The sequence below is a fragment of the Macrosteles quadrilineatus genome, unplaced genomic scaffold (assembly GCF_028750875.1).
Source record: "Macrosteles quadrilineatus isolate MER2022 unplaced genomic scaffold, UCM_ALF_1.0 Scaffold_2__2_contigs__length_208266976, whole genome shotgun sequence".
Classification (NCBI taxonomy): Eukaryota; Metazoa; Arthropoda; class Insecta; order Hemiptera; family Cicadellidae; genus Macrosteles; species Macrosteles quadrilineatus.
Window position 1 is genome coordinate 142,385,062 of NW_026542595.1, and position 5,828 is coordinate 142,390,889.

Sequence of the window (5,828 nt, forward strand, 5' to 3'; positions counted from 1 at the left end):
AAACAAATAGTCAGGACTGTGGGTGCTGTACATGCCAAACCAACGACCTCCCTCACTGCCTTCTGACGGCATGTCTCCCAGAACTCGCTCGTCCATGCCGGCATGCTCATCCCTGGAACTAAACAAATAGTCAGGACTGTGGGTGCTGTACATGCCAAACCAAGGACCTCCCTCGCTGCCTTCTGACGGCATGTCTCCCAGAACTCGCTCGTCCATGCCGGCATGCTCATCCCTGGAACTAAACAAATAGTCAGGACTGTGGGTGCTGTACATGCCAAACCAACGACCTCCCTCACTGCCTTCTGACGGCATGTCTCCCAGAACTCGCTCATCCATGTCGGCATGCTCATCCCTGGAACTAAACAAATAGTCAGGACTGTAGGTGCTGTACATGCCAAACCAACGACCTCCCTCGCTGCCTTCTGACGGCATGTCTCCCAGAACTCGCTCGTCCATGTCGGCATGCTCATCCCTGGAACTAAAAAAATAGTCAGGACTGTGGTGGGTGCTATACATGCCAAACCGACGACCTCCCTCACTGCCTTCTGACGGCATGTCTCCCAGAACTCGCTCGTCCATGCCGGCATGCTCACCCTTGGAACTAAACAAATAGTCAGGACTGAGGGTGCTGTACATGCCAAACCGACGACCTCCCTCACTGCCTTCTGACGGCATGTCTCCCAGAACTCGCTCGTCCATGCCGGCATGCTCATCCCTGGAACTAAACAAATAGTCAGGACTGTGGGTGCTGTACATGCCAAACCGGCGACCTCCCTCACTGCCTTCTGACGGCATGTCTCCCAGAACTCGCTTGTCCATGCCGGCATGCTTATCCCTGGAACTAAACAAATAGTCAGGACTGTGGTGGGTGCTGTACATGCCAAACCAACGACCTCCCTCACTGCCTTCTGACGGCATGTCTCCCAGAACTCGCTTGTCCATGCCGGCATGCTTATCCCTGGAACTAAACAAATAGTCAGGACTATGGGTACTGTACATGCCAAACCAACGACCTCCCTCGCTGCCTTCTGACGGCATGTCTCCCAGAACTCGCTCGTCCATGTCGGCATGCTCATCCCTGGAACTAAACAAATAGTCAGGACTGTGGTGGGTGCTATACATGCCAAACCGACGACCTCCCTCACTGCCTTCTGACGGCATGTCTCCCGGAACTCGCTCGTCCATGTCGGCATGCTCATCCCTGGAACTAAACAATTAGTCAGGACTGTGGTGGGTGCTATACATGCCAAACCGACGACCTCCCTCACTGCCTTCTGACGGCATGTCTCCCGGAACTCGCTCGTCCATGTCGGCATGCTCATCCCTGGAACTAAACAAATAGTCAGGACTGTGGTGGGTGCTATACATGCCAAACCGACGACCTCCCTCACTGCCTTCTGACGGCATGTCTCCCGGAACTCGCTCGTCCATGTCGGCATGCTCATCCCTGGAACTAAACAATTAGTCAGGACTGTGGTGGGTGCTATACATGCCAAATCGACGACCATACTCACCGCCTTTGTATTGCATGTCTGAAATTGTTTTATGTTATAAAAAGGACCTACTTTATAACCCCAAAGCAGGTATTGATTTTTTTTTGCTGCAGGATAACGAACACATTTAAAATGTTTGGACTACAAAATGGTGCATGTTTAATAACCCTGCGTTATACAAGAAATATTTTGAGATTTAACAACATAAATACAGTACAATACAAAGATTTCTGTAGGTTTAAAATTTGCAACCTAAGAGATTAAAACTGAAGTGCTAATTGCAGTTAATCAGTGTAACTTTGACGTTGATTGTTCTTGTTATGAAACGAGTTTGCGATATGATTTGATTTGTTTTTCATGACAACTCTTGAATTTCAAAGTTTCAAGACAAATGATTTGTTTGATCAGCGTGAAAGTGAGTTGTAAAAGTAAGTGAGCAGTAGGTCAGCCTAATTAAGACAGAAAGTTTCTCACTGCTGACTCATTCACTTTGGAGGGCCAATAGCCCGGTAACATGGAGTAAACAAGTGAATTAAGCATCGGTTCTAACTTTAGGTTAAAGCTTATCAAAGAATTTTGTTAAGCATGCGTTATACGTTTTTGAACACGTAAAACTGTATTTAACTAAAACAAGTATTTGCCTAATAGAAAAACATCATCAACAAATTAAAATTACAGAATGTGTATATGAAAGTAGACTTAATTTTATTTTCATTAATCAATCATCTAAGTTACTTTTTAAATAATGTTACAATGATGTTGTAAAATATGTATGTGTTAATAAAATTACTGGCCGATGAAAATTATCTGTTTTTATAACCTCCACCATTTCATTGTTTGCTATGTTTGCTATTAAACTAAATAAATGAAAAATTACAAAGATATTACTATATTTATCAAGGCTATACTTTTGTAATGAGCTTGTATAATGACGTGGCAACTTCATTATCCTGTGCATATTATACAGACTGTCCCAAAAGTCCCGGACCGGTTTAATATTTTCTAAACGACAACAGATAAATCAATAAGATTTGGTACATCAACATCACACCTAAAAATATACTTTTTTATGGAAATATAAATTTTCTGTCACATCATGGGGACGTCCCGCAAGGAGTCAGAAGGAAATCTTAAATAGAAGCATAGGTTGACATGTACATCAAATTAAAGGTCTTTAATAGCAGAATATAATGCTGCAAATTTGAAATCAAATGGACAACCAAGTCAAGAATGACAGTGGTTCAAAGATTCTTTTAATTTGCATTTGGGGGCACAGCCCTAGGAATCGGAAAAACATTTTTAACGTAAGCATAGGTCGATATGCACATCAAATTAAAGGTCTTCACTAGTAGATTACAATGCCGTAAACTCAAGCTCAAAAGAACGCCTGAGTAAAAAATGGCAGTCGTTCAAAGATTCAAAATGGCAGGTTCAAGAAATCTTTGAACGGCCACCATTTTGTAACGGGTGATCCTTTCGAGGCGCGGTTTCCGGCATTGAACTCTGCTAGCTAAGCCCTTTAAACTGATGAACCTGACATATTGACCTATGCTCCTATTTAAGATTTCCTTCTGACTCCTCGTGGGACGTCCCCATGATATGACAGAAAATTGATAGTTCCTTAAAAAAGTAGATTTTTAAGTGTGGTGTTGATGTGCAAAATCTTATTGATTTATCTGCTGTCGTTTAGAAAATATTAAACCGGTCCGGGACTTTTGGGACAGTCTGTATATTCAAAATGCAATGCATATTTAGTCAACATTTTGTCAAGAATGCTCCCTGCTCATCGAAATACCCGGAAAAAATGTGTGAGTTCAAATCTCGAAATGTGCAGCCAAAATTAATACGTCAAAATCATATGTATTATAAATAACGTCTTGTTTTTGTAAATATTTTCAACATATAGATGGGAAACGAATATGCTTGTTGAAGTTGAGGCAAAACTATGAGAGTGTATTTTAACTTATTAGTATAAGTCAATTTAATTTAAACATGATCCGATGATCGTACAGTCCGTAAACTTGAACTACACAAAGTTCTTCAGTAATCTTCAGTCATGAGTTGGCTACGCGAGGCATGATTTGAGTTCGCGTCCTGTTTAAAGACAATCTACTTAAAACTCAAACTCTCTTGATTTGGGAAACCACGTTTCTCAAGCGGACTTAGAATGCAAATGAATCACTGGAGAACTATGAGCATATAACTTGTCGATATTTTGGGTGTTCTCACCGATTTCATAATAATAAATTTAATTGAATAATTACTTGGAAATCGCTTTTTTAATAGGTACCACTGCATGGAAATTATCACATTGTCACATCTGTAAACAGAACGCAAAATTGCTATTTTTGCTCTAGAGTGGTAATGACCATTCCTGATTTCATAGTTGGCGTTTCTACACCAACCACAGCCGCGGAGCCGGTACGTTAACAAACGTTAAGAAAAAAAACGTAACTAAAAAAATCCTAAACTAAATGACATTTTATGTACAACTCAAAAGTTAGTCTTTATAATATTATGATAAGTTAATTATTATGGTAGGAAATATCTTGTGTGTACTCCGAGCACAGCCATTGCCGCTTTCGAAATGTATAAACTACAGTTACAGATCTACAGTTATCGTGCGGCAATGGCGTACTTTGCGCTCTTAATACAAAAATAGCTATAGATTACTTTCTATGGATCAACACCGAAGAGTTCTTCCACGAAATTGATTATGGAATTCTCGGTTGAGTTTCAGTCAGTAAAATTGTTCAATTAACTTTCTATGTCAACATAGAAGTAACGAATACATTACATTACACTTAAATGTAACCACCTTACACCAACCACTTACATGTAAATGTATAATGTTGGAATTATTTGGAAATAATTCGAGGCGAATAACTCATACTTGTATTGTAAGTTTAACGTCTGATAAGACATGTATGATTAATAAATATACCAAACGATTATGGAAAATCTTTAAATGTATCGTGAATCTATATCCACATTCTATTTTGGACTGTACATTAGATGTCCAGTATAGTTTAAAAACCTGTACTCACGGTTCTTCAGAGTGATAATCCACACCACGCTACTATTGAAGCATCATCAGGCGTCACAGTGAATAAATATTATCGTACTCGTTAAAGTATTATCAAATAGAGGAACGTCACTCTGTTTTCTGCAGCGTGGCGCCCGCGGGTAGGTTGGAACAAGATCAGTTTGCGATGTTAACAAAAACAAAAGTTGACATTTTGTGTTATGCGGTAAAGAGACGAACCTACATTTCGTCAATTTGAAATCCTGTTCCTTTTATTTTGAGTTTAAATAAAGGTAATTGTTTTTCAATTATCAAAATCAACAAACTCTAATCAATTTAAACAAAAACATAGCAGCGCACTGGAAAGGAGTGGCGATCCTCTTCTTGAATAGACCCTATTTTCATCTATGCAATTTGGAAGTAAAATTAAATGTTCATAACAACACACAGTACAGCAACGAATACAGGAATCTAACATCAGAGTTTAGTAAGTTAACTTAAGACTCACAAAAACTAGGAGACAAAGTCATTACTGTCTAAAAATGCGTATCAAGGAAGAATAAAAACTCCCAAACCTATACAAGAGTCACTAATCTGTACGTACCCATATGCAGCACATGCCTGTCTGTGAGGTGGTGTTTCTGAGGCTGCTTCAAGGTCATGGCTGGCTAGTTCAAGGTCATGCTCTGATACGTCCGCACAACCTGTACCCATTAATTGGCCCCTCACTGGCTTCTAGTCCCTGTGACGCCGGAGGAGAAAGTGCTGTGGACATTTCTTGGCGTACACGTCATGTAGCTTTTCTTTTGTTTTCATTGAAGATGTTTTTGAACATGGTTTTGGTGGAGGGAGCGCTCTGATGCAAATAAAGTGCTCCTTAAGAGAAAAATACGTTTATGTTTTTTACGGGTTGGTTTGCGCTCAAAAAGCACATATAATGAATCTCAGAAGTAAAATCAAACTACTGTATTTTGCTTTAAATTTACTCAATCGTGCTAGAAGGGAGAGAGTTATTTTACCCTATTACAATGAACTTTAAAACAATTGTTTCTTTTTCATACTTTGATCAAAAATAATTAAAGAAAACGTTGCTAGCTTTAAGATTAAAGAAAAATTAATTTAATATTTTATGATATAAATTGTACATGAACTGTGTTGTCACCTCGTGAAGCAAAATGTATGATGAATGGAACATAACTTGAATCCAGGACGTTATGATGAGTATTTATATAGATTGAGATAGCTTATAAAAAAATGTACTGTAAGGAAGTAAGCACTGAAGATTTGTTATGTTTAGTATATCGTGTGAA